The sequence below is a fragment of the Lepidochelys kempii genome, chromosome 5 (genome assembly GCF_965140265.1).
Source record: "Lepidochelys kempii isolate rLepKem1 chromosome 5, rLepKem1.hap2, whole genome shotgun sequence".
Classification (NCBI taxonomy): domain Eukaryota; kingdom Metazoa; phylum Chordata; order Testudines; family Cheloniidae; genus Lepidochelys; species Lepidochelys kempii.
Window position 1 is genome coordinate 62326259 of NC_133260.1, and position 14600 is coordinate 62340858.

Genomic DNA, 14600 nt, shown 5'->3' on the forward strand with positions numbered 1-14600 from the left:
GTATTGACACATTATAATTATAAATAATGTAAATATCATCTGCTTTTCTAAAGTACACTGGCAGAGCAGATTAATTAAGGATCACCTTCAAATCCAACATTCTATTCATTCACTTTATGCTCTTTGTAGTCTAAATTCGCCTTTGTGTAAAAGTGTTAAATAAATCAAGATCCCTTCACTTTGAACCTTTCAAATTATACAACAGCATTGTGCAAACTTAAAACTGCTTGATGAACCCCTCCATAGGAAATGTAATTAATAATTGACCCCATAATGCACATCCAATAAGTAACATAAAATCACCTCTGTTGCACCAATAATTTGCAAAAAATTTCTCAATAGAATGAAATGTTTCCCCAACACGAAGTGTAACAAAACCACTGCTGTGTGTCTACATAGTCTGGAAGGTCATCCTAGTGAATTAAGTTATTTGAATTGCCCCCCTCCTATGAGTCTTTGGTTCCAAAACTAGTTGTTTCAGATTACAAATTCTATCATAGCCAGCCATGCTCATTACTTGATAACTTCTATTCTTGGAGGTATAATCTGATAATAAACCAAAGTACCACAGTTAACGTGTTTACTAACAATAATAATATCTTGCCTGAGTGTCTATCATCAGAGTTTAATGACTTTTGGCCTGCATTCTTTTTTGACCCTTTCATTTGATCATCCAGCCTTCACAATGAGAGTTAAGAACTGTCCTCCTAAGAGAACATGATACCTTGCAATTTATTTGTCTTCAGCAATATTATGGGGACTGGTCATTAATGTTGATTTAGATTGGGGTGTGATCTGATATTTAGGAGTCCTTTCCTTCAAGTCTTTTGAATTTTCTCTTCTTTCTCTTTCTGCAATATATTGAATCAATAAAAAGAAAATTGCAAACATGTTCCATACAGTCTTAGGGCAGAAATTCTCAGGAGACTTGACTCCTTATGCCAGTAATAAAAATAACAGGTGTCTGAGCATCAGGCCAAACTAGTATCAAGTAATGGGGCTATTTTTGTTAAGGGAGAGGTAAGTACACCTGCATGGACTTCTCTCTTCCCTTACTTTGGAGATGAATCACAGGTAAATATGTATGTGATATAGCTGTAGCCCTTGCCCAGCTATTTATTATAAAGGCTTATTTAGCCTGGCATAGACTAGGCTTTGTGCTTTTTTAACTGACTACAGGGGACATCCAGCTCCTGGGGCAGACCCTTACTCGTCAGCTTGCCTTATACCGGTTCTTTGCCTCGCGTGGAAGTAATCCTTCCCTGCTGCAGCTGCAGAGGGGCAGCAGAGCCACTCTAGCTGTGATTGCAGCCTTACATTTGTGATAGGCTGAGTGGCTACTGTTTCTCTACTGGGTGTGGGAAGGTGGCTGGTGGAGCCCCTGAGTTCCAGTTAGACTGGGATGGGCAAACTTTTTGCCTCGAGGGTCACATCTGGGTATGGAAATTGTATGGCGGGCCATGAATGCTCACGAAATTGGGGGTTGGAGTGCAGTGGTGTGAGGGCTCCAGCTGTGGGTGTGGGCTCTGGGGTGGAGCTGGGGATGAGAGGCTTGGGGTACAGGAAGGTACTCCAGGCTGGGACCGAGGGGTTCAGAGGGCAGGAGGGGGATCAAGGCTGGAGAAGGGGGTTGGGGTGCAAGAGGAGGTCAGGGGTGCAGGCTCCAGGTGGCGCTTACCTCAAGCATCTCCTGGAAGCGGTGGCATGTCCCCACTCCAGCTCCTACTCAGAGGTGAAGAGCCGGCCAGGTGGCTCTGCGCGCTGCCCTGTTCACAGGTCGCGAGGGTTGCACTTGGGGCGGGGGCAGCATGCAGAGCCCCCCAGCTGCCCCTACACATAGGAGCCAGAGGGAAGACATACCGCTGCTTCTGGGAGCCACATGGAGCCATGGCATGCATGGAGTTGGGCAAGCCCCCCACCCCGCTCCCCAGCAGGAGCTCGATGGCCAGATTAAAACGTCTGATGGACTAGACATGGCCCGCGGGCCGTAGTTTGCCCACCCCTGAGTTAGACCATTCCCACCCCTGCTTCCTCCTAGCACCAATGTTTGGGTGTCCCACCAGTGCAGGCATCTTGTTCTCCCTGACTCTGCATCACAAATCCCCCAAAACAGAACCACCCCATTTTTTCCCCAGGCAGAGCTCTCCATGCTCAGAAAAGGCATTCAGGCTTTACCCTTTTTTGCAGGAGTGCTGACCATTGTAAAAGACCAGGCACCAACTGCTTTCCTGACAAACAGTAAAAATGTTTATATAATCGGCTAGTAGGGCTTGACAAATCGGATCCATTGAGTAGGAATTCAGGTGCCACAATTGGGGAGTCAGAATTTAGTCTGAACTCCTAGCATGTAAGCTACTGGATTCCTTAACTACTGCAGCACATGCCTGCTAGAATAATTTTAAAACATTTAGGTTGTAATTTAAAAATATTTAAATGAACTTATTGTTATTGTGAAAGAGAGATTTAGCATTCAGAAGTGTCAGATTCTGACACCATTAAAACCAGAGTGAATCAGGAGTAACTCCACTACTCAGTGGAGTCACAGCAATGTGTGTGAGACCAGCATCAGGCCCAGAGTGAACAGAGTACAGGGATCTGCAGCCTTCTGTTCTCTGTAGTCTTCAGCTACACACTGAAAGGTGCATAACAAGAATGAGAAATGGGATGGGATGTTTGCTCCATGTTTGTTTAGCAGTCGCATAGTAATTAAGAGCCTCTCAGTGTTCCCATTACAAAACCCTTGTGTGTGTGCATTTAAGACCCACAGAAACTGACCGTGAATAGAACAGGTATAGCAGCTCACCAGCTGGTAACACTTCTTCCCTCCTCCTCCCTCCCAGACAAGTTCCCACAAGTGTATAACTTAAGTACAGGGGGTCCAGGTTACTCATTCTTAAGTGAAACTGGGCAGATTTTTGTATCCGGTAGAACCGCCAAATAGGGTGCTTGGAACTATTTTTTAAGTGGGGGTGCTGCTGACGGAAACCATGTGTTTGGTGTTTGTTATTACTACTTCAAGCCAGGGGGCGTGGCAGCACCCCCAGCATCCCTAGTTCCAGCACCACTGCCTCTTCTGTCCAGGATCTTCTCTATAACACATACCAGATGCTGTGACAGCTCCTTCAAAGTCACTGTCTTCCGTCTGCTCAAAAATTAACTTCTTTAATGCACATTTTAGTACTTTACAAAGGTGCTTTTTGGCAAGGTAGCAGATTCCTCACCCCAGCAGTAAACTAAAAAACAAGCTTCTGGCCTTTCAGGGTACAAGCCAGGCCAAAACAAAAATCCATTTCCAAGGTGTAAGCAAGGTTACATCACAGAGGGCATGGCTACAGCTGCAGATGTAGAGCGCTGTGAGTTAAACCAGCCCTTGGAGACCGCAGCAGGGAAAGCGCTGCCGTGTGTTCACACTGTCAGCTGCAAGCTCAGTGGCGTGGCCACATTTGCGGCACTTGCAGCAGTATTGGGAGCAGTGCATTATGGGCAGCTATCCCACAGAGCACCTCTTTCCATTCTGGGGCTGTGGCTTGTGGGAAGAGCGTGGGGGGGTGAGGGGCATTCTGGGTCCTCTCCCAATGTCCCGTGATGCATCGCTTTGCATCCCAGCAATCCCTATGCTTCCATCCACATTTGGCGCCATCTTTCAATGTTTTTTGTACTGCACGCTCTGTCTTCCCTTTCAGTCTGTGGGAATGGATCCCGAACTAGTGAGGAATATGATGATGGGTCTCGCCAGCACGTCACGAATTGCAGTTGAGTTACTCCTTAAACTACAGAGTGACAGTGAGGAGTCCGACGATGATGTCGACTCGCGTAATGCATATGACATGAGATTGCTTGTGGCATTCACAGACATGCTCACCACCGTGGAACGCTGCTTTTGGGCTCGGGAAACAAGCACTGAGTGGTGGGATCACATCGTCATGCAAGTCTGGGATGACGAGCAGTGGCTGAAGAACTTTTGGATGAGGAAAGCCACTTTCATGGGATTGTGTGCTGAGCTCGCCCCCACCCTGCGGTGCAAGGACATGAGATTGAGAGCTGCCCTGCTGGTGGAGAAGTAGGTGGCTATTGCAATCTGGAACCTGGCAACTCCAGACAGCTACCAATAGGTTGCTAACCAGTTTGAAGTGGGAAAGTCGACCGTTGGAATCATGTTGATGCAAGTTTGCAGGGTCATTAATCGCATCCTGCTCAGAAGAACCGTGACTCTGGGCAACGTGTGTGACATTGTGGCTGGTTTTGCACAAATGGGTTTCGCTAACTGCGGAAGGGCGATAGATGGGACATATATTCCAATTCTGGCACCAGACCACCTAGCCTCCGAGTACATAAATCGGAAGGGGTATTTCTCTATGGTTCTCCAGGTGCTTGTGGATCACCATGGGCGTTTCATGGACATTAATGGAGGCTGGTCCGGAAAGGTGCATGATGCACACATCTTTCAGAACACAGGCCTGTTCAGGAAGCTGCAAGCCAGGACTTTCTTCCCAGACCAGAAGATCACTGTAGGAAAAGTTGAAATGCCCATTGTGATCCTTGGAGACCCCGCTTACCCTTTAATGCCATGGCTCATGAAACCATACACAGGGAGCCTTGACAGCAGCAAGAAGCGGTTCAACAACAGGCTGAGTCAGTGCAGAATGACTGTTGATGTGCTTTTGGCCATTTAAAGGGGTGCTGGTGCTGTCTGTATGGGAAGCTGGACCTGGCCAATGACAAAATCTCCACGGTTATATCCGCACGCTGTACCCTCCATAACATTTGTGAAGGGAAGGGTGAAAGCTTCACCTGGGCATGGACCATAGAGGTTCAACACCTAGAGGCTGAATTTGAACAGCCAGAGACCAGGGCTATTAGAGGGGCCCAGCACGGGGCTGTAAGGATTAGGGATGCCTTGAGGGAGCAATTTGATGCTGAAAGCCAGCAGTAAAGTTTGGTGCCCTGAACTGGAGTGAAGTGCAGTGGTTCCAATGCCAGTAGGCATCTGTGTTTGCTGTGTATGATGCACTGACTTGCAGTGCCTGTTGCTCTCCTGGGCTACGGTATCTTTTACTTAATGCAATAAAGAATGTTTTCAAAGCAAAACATTCATTTATTGAAAAGAAACACAACTGCCGGGGAAACAGAAAGGGCATGACACATCTGTGCTGTGTGGGAGGAGGGAAGGGGGCGGGGTGGGGAACAGGACAATCACAGATTTGCATATGTCCTGTTATCATTCTCCGCCTTCCTGTCTGGAGTGCCATGCAATGAGTGCTGCACTTCAGGCTGGCTATACTGCATGGTGATGGGGGTTGAGTGCAGTGGGTAAGGGTCGTAGTTTCCAGGGCTGGGTGGTGAAGCTACAGGTGTTGGAGGCAGCTGGTGGCAATAAGAAACCGGATGTTGGGGGAAGTGGTTTGGCCATGACATGGAGACACAAGGGAAAGAGTTTTGGGACAAGGGCTGCGGGGGGGGCGGAGGCGGATGTACTCCGCCTGCATTGCTACGAGTGCCTGTATCGAGTCTGCTTGGTGCTTCATGATGCTTAGCAGCCGCTCTGTGCTTTGGTGCCGGCGATCCACATTCTGCTGGCGGAGCCTCTTTTCAGGCTCCCGCCACTCCTACACTTTTTTATTTTCATTAAGGGACTGCTGCATGAAGTCATGTAGCAGGTCCTCTTTGCTTCTTCATGGACCCTTCCTGATTCTTTGGAGTCTTTTGGCCGCTGATAACAAGGACGGCTGGGATCTCAAGGTTGCATCTGTAAAGCCAAAATGCAACACTTAACAGAGGCAGCATTGCTCACACTAGACAGAGCAATGATTTGGCCATACTTAAACACAAGTACAGTGTACACAGCAGAAATTGCTCGTCCCAAAGCGAGCGCACATAACCCACAGGAGCCCCAAAATGGTAAGTAATCACAGGGGCAAGGGGGATTGATTGTTTCATGGCCCTACTTGGGGAGAGCCAACAACCAATGAGAACTATGGGGGCAGCGCCTGGGGAGGGGGCAATGTGTGGAGCCCCCTGGCTGCCCTACAGGTAGGAACTGGAGGGGGGACATGCCACTGCTTCCGGGAGCTGTGCAGAGCCATGGCACGCATGGAGCAGGGCAAGCCCCCAACCCCGCTCCCTGGCAGGAGTTCATGGGCCAGATTAAAACATCTGATGGGCCGGACGTGACCCGTGGGCTGTAGTTGGCCCACCGCTGCACTAACCTATGCTTCCTTTCCCATATGAGTGCTGGATTGACAGCACTGGTGATTTTTAATCAAGATTGTCAATCAGGGAAACATCTGGAACTTGCAGACACTATTCTGAGGTTTACTCTGACCCTAGTTCTTGCATATATTGCATTTGTATTAATAGAAGCTACACAGACACCCTGAGATGGATAGACCTCTCTGATTCTATGTAAATATTAAATAGGAATACCTTTCTAGCCTCCCTGAGGAGCCCAAGTAAAATAGAGGTAAAGGAGCGCTGCTACTGCTCTCATAAAAATTTAAAGGACAGTAAGATTTTTATTTTGCTATGGGAACTAATTGTTTTCTCTGTTTATCCGCATTGCCTTATGGGGAACACTCAGTTCTGTGTTGGTTGTTGTCAATTACTGGAGAGACCTGATCAATAAAATATGATGGGCTGCATGAATTTGAAACAGTTAAACATAATTTACAGAATATGCATAATTCTAACATCTTGGGAAGTAGACTGCTATAAAACCACACACCAATCTGCAGACTTGGCGGGGGGAAAGCCAAACTACTTCATTTGGTTACAGTAGGGAAATGTTATTGTCCTAATTTTTTTTTTAAGCAATCAGCAGTTGTGGACATGGGTTAAAATTTATGACTGTTACTGTATTATCTTTTTGCTTGCTGACGTAAGTTAGCTTTCTGAAAAACCTACGGTTATTTCTCAATATGCTCTTAATGGTCTGAGTCAGAACTGCTGATGATCTCTTTTTTTTTACAAAGGATTTGGAATAAAAACAAATGAGAAATTGTGGGAGCTTCCGTCGTAAGGGCTATAGAAATAGGGACAAATGTTTCATGAGTGTGAGCTCATCTTCCAGTATGTTGCAGGTGTTGTTCAGTAAATATGACTAACCACGAAAGCAGAGTTTACTTTTCCAGTTGGGTCAGAGTAATGATCATTCTAATCATTGACATTTGGCTCTGTAAACAAGGAAATTTATTATACCACAGATTGACAATACCATGTCCCTTAACCTGATGGAAAGCTTCTTGTGTCTAATGTATTGCATGCACTTCACTAGTACAAGGGTTAAAGTGACTAATGCACTTTTACATCATGTATGGAGACTTTAATATGATGAGTCTTGTGAAATAAGTTTCCTACCTCTGTTCAGTTCCTATTAAGCAGGTGTCCTCATCACGTAAGCCATCACCACAATTGGTAGCACATTGGAGGTAATTTTAACAGATAGGGCAGAGATTGGATGGACTGAAAGCTGAGCAATCCTTATCAGCAGAGATTGTTCCTCCAAGTCAGGGGTGGCCAACCTGTGACTCCGGAGCCACATGCAGCTCTTCAGAAGTTAATATGAGGCTCCTTGTATAGACACCGACTCTGGGTCTGGAGCTACAGGTGCCAACTTTCCAATGTGCCAGGGGGGTGCTCACTGCTCAACCCCTGGCTCTTCCCCACTCCACTCGCTCCCCACCCCCCACTCCCCAGAGCCTCCTGCACACCACGAAACAGCTGATCAGAAGGTGTGGGGAGGGAGGAGGAGGCGCTGATCGGCGGGGCTGCCAGTGGGCGGGAGGCGTTGGGAGTGGGGGCGTGGAGCTGATGCAGGGCTGCTGACATATTACTGTGGCTCTTTGGCAATGTACATTAGTAAATTCGGGCTCCTTCTCAGGCTCAGGTTGGCCACCCCTGCTCCAAGTCAAGGCTGAGGCATAATGGCAGAATGGGGAGCTGTAGCTTCACTTGTGCTTGTCTGTGGGGTATCTATTCTGTGATTAAGCATGGTGAGGTGTTGCCATTTTCCAGCTCTGAGAGGCTGGAATCTTTTACCAAGCACTAAATTAACTGAATTAGGGGGGAAAAAGCCTACCCTATACAAACTTAATGGTCTCTTCTTCACCAGTGGACACCTGTGACCACCACATAAAAGTCACCACACAGTTGGTACAATAGATAGTCTCTGCTCAAGAGGTCAGGAAAGAAATAGCTGCAAGTCAGATGGAGAGGTGAAATGACAGAACTCCCTGGGATAGTTTTCAGAAAACTTGTCTGATTTATGCTTGGCGCTAGTCAGTGCTGTTAGTCCCTTGGCTTAGGGCAAATTCATTTTAAAAAAATCATACCTAGGTTCTTCTTGGAATGGCTCCATGCAGTCACCATGGGCTAGAGAGAAAGGAATAATTAACCTAACATTTTTCACATCTTGGCTTACCATCGGACAACTAGAAAGCCTACTCCGTCAAGTTATACCCCATTGTGGCAGTTCAGGTTAGCTGAGATGCTCTTGCTTTTGATTCATCAGTCCTTATGAAGTGAGCATCCTCTTTGGAATATGCCATCTGCCAGCCACACCTTTCCCCTATACCAGAGACACAGCACCTCTGTTGGCTGTACACCCCATGGGGAGACCCTCATGCTAAACATATGAAAAAGGGCCTGCACTGCAGCTGGGAATCAGGCACTGTGGTTCTTGCACAGCTTGTTAACACTTTCATTTGGGAAACCATTTTCACTAGCCCTACAAATATCCACTGTTTTATGCAGCATCACGCCCATTTATTGTGATAACTAGATCGGAGTAAAGCTAACAGTTAAACCATATCTAATTCCAGCTCTAATTTGTACACTGTTAGCTGTTCAGATTCATATAACATAGTATCATAAGGCATGTCCTGTAACAACTGTTAATTCTCACCGAGCAGCTAGTGTCTTGTAAAGAAAATATGCCTCTCTCAAGTGATATGTTTGGACAGGCTTTTGAAATACTTGCATGAATTTAGCTAGCAGTTTGGCACCCACCTCAAGCTCCCAATGGAATTTATTGTAGGAGTATGTCTACACTACATTGTAAAGCCAAGTCTACCAGACCCAAAACTTCAGACCCGTTCTTGCCAAGCTTGCACTTGAGCATCCACAATGCATTTCTACACAAGCCTCATACCCATGTCAATGTCAACATGCCCATGCTGCACTATCCAGACTCAAGTCAAGACCTTGTTGGTTCTGGGAGTGTATCCCCAGGCTCTTAGTACCCTTGTTAGCTATAGCTGCTCTAGGCTTTAGTTCAAAATATATTATTGTGGGACAACTTATCCATCCAGCCCACAGAATTTGACTGGAAGTGATGTTAGCCAGCCAACACATTCAGCCAAGCCATTTCAGAATCTGCATGCTCCCTGCAACTGAAGTCAGCAACATGGATCCATCACCGGTGGAAGAACATCTCCTGCTTATGCTTTTGCTCCCATTTCAGCAATCTGGCACAGCATCTGTGAGATGCTGATGGACATGTTGGCAGCAGTGTTTATCCTCTTGACGATCCTCTTGGAGGGAGATATAAAAACAGCAGCCGTAACCCAGCTGATGCTGCTTGTGTCTCTTGCCCTAACTGCAGATTCCCCATATGTAGACCAGCATTTCTGGAGCAGGGCCACAAGCACAGACTGGTGGGGTCACAGTCATGCAGACCTGGGATGACCAGCAGTGGGTCCAGAACTTTTGCATGAAGAAGCAGATATTCCTGCATCTGTGTAATCAGCCTGCCCTGACCTTTCAGTCTCAGGACACATGCATGAGAAAGAGGCTGTGCCAGTCCAGAAGTGGGTTATTATAGTCATCTGGAGGAAGTTGGCTACAGGTCTGTTGCTAACTAGTTTGGTGTTAGCAAGTCAATTGTGGGGCTTGTGGTGAAGGTTTGTGAGGTGATCAGGACTGTGCTTATGCCCACCATCTTTGGACAAATCAGTGTTCCTGAAATGATAGCCAGCTTTGAGAGAATGGGCCTTCCAAAGTGCACTGGGCAATCAACGGGACTCACGTGCACATAGTTTGCCCTCTACAAGGAGCACATGACTACATAGCTGCAAAGGGTACTACTCCATTGTTACACAGGACCTGACTGACCATGGAGGCAGGTTCACGGACGGCAACATGGGATATAGTGACAGGGTGGATACCACGTTTTTTTGGTTTTCCAACTGAATGACATTTTTACAAATAGAGTCACTGTCCCCATGTATTCAAAGGGACCCTGCATATCCCCTTTTGCCTTTCTTTATGAAACCATACCCTGGCCACAAAGGCCCTGGCAAAAGGTTTGACTAGATGCTCAGTAGCTGTAGAATGGTGGTGGAATGAGCAGCTGGCAGATTGAAATCTCAATAGCACTGCCATCAAAACTATTTGGATGCCAATGTTTTTAATGCTATCTTCATTATTGCATCACAGATGTCTGCAAGGACAGAGGTAAGCCATTTCAGCAGGACTGGACTCAAGATACTGCTTGATTGCTACACACAACCAGAAAGTGAACTCTTCCTTACTAGGGGAAGATCCACACATGCAACAGCAGTCAGAGATGCTTCGTGCAACCACAAAATGGATTTCCACAGTGCAATGGATGAGGGGGACATGAAATAGTATTTGTAATTGGGCCACACTTATCCCTCTGTTTCTGGGGCAGCTTTGGAAGTTTTGTGTTTATGAAATTTTATTATGCATTTTACACACACTTGATGTACCTCAAAAGACACAGCTTATGAATTACTGTGATGTTCCATTTTAATAAAGTTAATGAGACCAGCTTGTGCAAATTTAATACTTTGCGTATTTAAAACAAGCAAGTGACAAGTAATCATGTAAATACCTGATGGCAGATCAGCTGCCATCCACACATAAAACAGTGCATATTAAAAAATATTAGACAACAGTACAAAGTAGTCAATGCATGTATACTGTCACCATAGGAGTGACACAGCTCCTGGGTGGCCCGTCCTCCTTGGCCATCATTTTATCTCTGGCTGTTCCTTCTTGTGCATTGGCACATGGTTTCTTTTCTCTGGTCAGCAGAGATGGAAGAGCACATTGTCCGACCACGATTAAAAAGAAATACTATCATTTTCCCATGGGCTGCATCACTTGGTTTCATTTCATTCACACAAAAATCACTGTCCAGCTCAAGAGGTCCTGTTTAGACGTACATATCAAAGAGTTAAAATCATTTATAAATCTCCATAAATTGTCCTGGGGTTGGGCATAGGGGGTTTGGGGCTTGCTATGAAGAACCACATTACTAGCCATGGTTGTACTAGCCATCCCTTCAGGCAGGGCAAGCTCTGGAGGACATTGATATTGAAGCATGAACCTTTTTCCTTTCTTGTGGGTTTTTTTTTTTAAATCTTGAGTAAGTGTGGCCTTATTTTATTACCAGTAAAGTCAATGGCAAAACTCCTATTGACTTCAGTGGGATCAGGCTTGAGACCATCTTAAATTTAAGAGTATTTAATATTTTTTTTAAATGAATCAGGACTTTTGTAACACTTTAAAGCTGTATGGCCCTGTTAGGTGCTGCTGAGATAATCTTTTACATGGCACTCTTCCCCTGGAGTGCCTAGAGCGCACTATTGACAAGTTCTATAAGTCTAGAAAGAAGCCCTGAGACCAGATTCTGAGGTCACTCCGACTCCTAATGGCCTTTCAATATGGCAGCTCATTGCGCCACCTAATGGCCACTAGTATTCGATTTACAATGCATTTTTCAGACTTTTAATGAGTAACTAAGGTCTTGTTAGCTTATGGAGTTCAGATTGGCAAATGACTCATGAAAAGCATGGAAATTAGTCATATCCACAATTCAGGCACCTCTAAGTTTTCAAAAGAGATTTCAGTCAAATCTTTCCAAACAAAAAGATATCGCATAAATTCATCCTACATAAAGACACTTTCTAAATATCATTTTTCATTAAGTTATTTTCATAACTATGACGTATTGCAATACAAATCAATTCTTACTAGTAGCTGAAAGCTCGTGCTGTCACAAGGGTGCAATTCAGATTCATGAGGGGTGGGGAGAGCCAAAAATGGCTAAGAATTTAAAAATTGAATGACAGCAGACCACAAATCCCAAGCAATGATTGAACCTGGTGATATTCTAAACAGAAAAAACTCTCAGCCATGCTCGTAGTTGTTTCCATCTGTCATAAATGTAAAGGGAAGGGTAAACACCTTTAAATCCCTCCTGGCCAGAGGAAAAACCCTTTCACCTGTAAAGGGTTAAGAACCTAAGACAACCTCTCTGGCACCTGACCAAATGGACCAATGAGGAGACAAGATACTTTCAAAGCTGGAGCGGGGGGCACAAAGGGTTCTCTCTGTCTGTGTGTTGCTTTTGCTGGGACCAGAGCAGGAATGCAGGTCAGAACGCCTGTAAAGGGCTAATAAGCAATCTAGTTAGATATGCGTTAGATGCTGTTTTGTTTAAATGGCTGGTAAAATAGTTGTGCTGAATGGAATGTATATTCCTGTTTTTGTGTCTTTTTGTAACTTAAGGTTTTGCCTAGAGGGATTCTCTATGTTTTGAATCTGATTACCCTGTAAGGTATTTACCATCCTGATTTTACAGAGATGATTCTTTTACTTTTTCTTCCAATTAAAATTCTTCTTTTAAGAACCTGATTGCTTTTTCCTTCTTCTTAAGATCCAAGGGTTTGGGTCTGTGTTCACCTATGCAAATTGGTGAGGATTTTTATCAAGCCTTCCCCAGGAAAGGGGGTGTAGGGTTTGGGAGGATTTTGGGGGGAAAGACGTTTCCAAGCGGGCACTTTCCTGGTTATATATTTGTTAGATGCTTGGTGGTGGCAGCAATAAAGTCCAGGGGCAAAAGGTAAAATAGTTTGTACCTTGGGGAAGTTTTAAACTAAGCTGGTAAAAATAAGTTCATCACTTCATGCTAATTCAGACTCTGTGCTTCAGAATGACACACAAATGACAAACCTAGAATTTTATCTAGATTATATAGTCATACATGTGCCCAAATTTTAAATTAAATGTAACTCCAGCCCCCAGAAAGCAATTATTGCAGCAGATCAGCCAAATGTCAGAACAATCTGAAAGTTCAGGAGTGAAATCCTGGCCCCACTGAAGGCAATGGGAGTTTTGTCATTGAAGACAGTAGATCCAGGATGTCACCAAAGTTTCTAACTCAGCATCAATTCACTGGTGCAGAATGTCCCATTTCTTTTATGGCATACCTTTTCAACACAAAGACAGGTAAATAAAAGCCAGCTTTGGAAGTTTCAGCCCAAAATAAGTTGGTCTGTCAAACCTACAAGCAACTGCAAAGGGGAAGCAATGGGAGTCTCATCTTCCATAATGACAGGTTTCAGAGTAACAGCCGTATTAGTCTGTATTCGCAAAAAGAAAAGGAGTACTTGTGGCACCTTAGAGACTAACCAATTTATTTGAGCATGAGCTTTCGTGAGCTACAGCTCACTTCATCGGATGCATGCTCAACCTGACCACCGTGCACCGTAGGCACTTCAGCTGTGTCTAAGAGTTCCTCCATCAGTAAAGTGGGGATAGTACTCTTACTTGCTTCACTGTGGGATTGTGATTAGTAAATTGCTATGGGTCCAATGCTTGGAAAACAGAGCAGTGCAGAGGTATTTATCATGAGGTGCTTGCAGAAAGTAACACTGCACATCTAGAGAGACAACCTCTTTCTGATCCTAGCTCAGTTGCTTTCTGGAGAGCCCAGGTGGAGTATGATAGAGTCAAAGGGAACATGGGCATGGGCGGGAGAAGGGTTATTTGGCACAGGCATTTTCTGCCAAGAGAGAAGCAAATCTCAAGAGAGACAAAAAAGGTATACAGTGGAGACTGTAGGCAGTGCTGGGGGTGAGGGGAGGAAAAGGGGTTGGCTTCATAACATCAAATTTAGTGCTAAAGTCCCAGCCCCACTGACTTCAATAGCAAAAAACTCTCAATGACATTGACAGGGGCAGGATTTCACTTTAGGCTTGCAGTATTCGTCTTCCTGGAGATAGAGATCCCAAATCAGGCAAGGCTGGCTCAACCCTTCAGCATCAAGGTAGATAAATTGAATTCATGCTGTTTATGCTGTGGATTTTTCAAATGAGAACTTCCCATCTGCTCTTTCTGGCTGGTAAAGAGCCTAGGATGTGTTTTGTAAAAGTTTGAGCCTGGCTAGGTCTCCTCTAGGAAATCAGCACAACCATCTGCTCCACCCCTAGCTACAGCCCCTTTATGAACTCGTTGCTTCTTTAACTGAACTTGAAAGTAACAGCCAGTTACGTTATAGGGAAATTGCCTAGGTCTTGCTAATGTACTACCAGCGACGTGTATAATATCTGCATATTTGCTGGTCAAAGAAACAGGCTGTTATGGTTCAACTTACCTTGCTGAGGGGTCGTCCCTGAGCCTAGGGATTTAAGGCAGTTGGGCCATGACCACTTCACAGAAACGGGAGCTAATAGACAAAGCTGGTGACCAGGAAGTGTGCCAGAGAGGCCAAGGAAAGAGACAGTGCTGCAGCCTACTCAGACCAAGGGAAGCTTAAGGGCACACAGCCCCATTGTATGAGGCCCAAACTCAGCAAC

The 14600-nt window shown here is 45.3% G+C and overlaps 1 long non-coding RNA gene across 1 annotated transcript in view; it reads left to right on the forward strand.

The window, feature by feature from the left end:
• The window catches only part of LOC140912062 (uncharacterized), a 28766-nt gene extending 17943 nt beyond the window's left edge, over window positions 1-10823 (forward strand). The window contains exon 3 of the long non-coding RNA XR_012159214.1: window positions 10432-10823. This is a non-coding gene — a long non-coding RNA (uncharacterized lncRNA). The remainder of the gene's footprint in view (window positions 1-10431) is intronic.
• The last annotated feature ends 3777 nt before the right edge of the window (window positions 10824-14600 follow it).